Source organism: Microtus ochrogaster, unplaced genomic scaffold (assembly GCF_000317375.1).
Source record: "Microtus ochrogaster isolate Prairie Vole_2 unplaced genomic scaffold, MicOch1.0 UNK82, whole genome shotgun sequence".
In the NCBI taxonomy this organism is placed as follows: domain Eukaryota; kingdom Metazoa; phylum Chordata; class Mammalia; order Rodentia; family Cricetidae; genus Microtus; species Microtus ochrogaster.
Genome location: NW_004949180.1, coordinates 767,516 through 768,927, shown reverse-complemented (window position 1 = coordinate 768,927; position 1,412 = coordinate 767,516). Strand labels below are relative to the sequence as shown.

The following is a 1,412-nucleotide window of genomic DNA, read 5'->3' as shown; positions in this document are numbered from 1 at the left end:
AAGAGACTTGAGCAATATAACAACTAACTACTTCATATGTGTACTTTGGGGTTCCTGATTCAAGGAAGTCAACTGTAAAAAAAAAATTCTGAGGCAGAATGTAAGTACTAATAAATATTGAGACTACGTGAGAACTATGTAAGATATAAGGAATTATGTTTTTTACATCCCTGAGGACTTAGTCTCCAGCACCCAGCAGCAGATCTTACTCCAAAGAAGAGGATGGAGCTTAAAGAAAGAGAGAATTCCGTGTGGTTTGGAAGTATTAATGAGAAATTCTGCCACACATGTTCAAATGGCAAGGAAGACTTTATTTGAAACTGCGGCAGAAAGGGAGAGAGGTTGAACTCAACTCTGGACACCACTAGGAGAAGTGGCCATTTATAGTCAACAGACAGGAGGAACAAATAGATGGAGAATTACTAAAATATAATTTGTTAGGTATCAAGGCTTGGTGAGAGAAGAAGATCATAGTAAAGAGATTAGAGATGGAAGAGAAAACTTCAGAGAGGGTGGCCAAGTGGACATCCAGAGAAATCAATCAGCAGGCCAATACAATGAGAAACTAGGGGCGGGGCCTGGCATGAGATGGGGGAATATTTGGACCAGGGCTGAGAAGTCAATGTGTGATTCTAATTCAAAGCAAAGGCCTTGAGCACTTGTGTGTGTTTTTGTTCGCTGGTGGACAAAAGCAGGTTATATAAGAGCAAAAATAAATCTTCCTTTGCAACTCCGAACTCATTGTTCAGTGTGACACACACAAGAAGGAATATAAGACAGCACAAAGAGACTATGGTATTGATGAGGTTGGTTCTACTAACCAATAATTTAAAGGCACTGACAATTTAAAAAACTAATGTAAAAACAAAACAACAACAAAGGCCTGTTTAACACATTTTTCTCTACTCTGTGTGTGCCTAAGTAGCAGGGACCGCTCCGAGGACATCAACTTTCCCCATCAATTGCATTTACTGACTTCCTCCAATACCTGTCCCAGAAAAAGTCTGCTAGTCGTCTGAAACTGATACCTATGCAACCTTAAGCCACATTCCTGAGTCAGAGACACACAAAGCAAGGGACTGCAATTTCCAATCTACGCTGGATAAACTGGACCCAAAGTCTGCAGTCCAATAACCACCTGATCCTTATTTACGACAAGAAGAAAGGAGATTGGTAGATTGTGGCTGTGTTGACTCCACTCTTCCTGAACTCTGTTACTTTTAATTGTTTCATCACTGGCCAACCCTCCTGCAAGACTGGCCAATCAAAACAATTCTTTTTGAGCCTTCTTGAGTGCTGTTATCCACATGGGTTAAACCCTGGCAAACCATCTACTAAGGAAGGAAATAAGCTACTGAACAAAAAAAAATGGCAGCTTGGGATCTTTATTTTTCCATCAAAGTACTTTGTCA

The 1,412-nt window shown here is 40.3% G+C and overlaps 1 pseudogene; it reads left to right on the top strand.

The window, feature by feature from the left end:
• Nucleotides 1-654: 654 nt before the first annotated feature.
• LOC113455671 lies at nucleotides 655-774 on the top strand (annotated as a pseudogene).
• The last annotated feature ends 638 nt before the right edge of the window (nucleotides 775-1,412 follow it).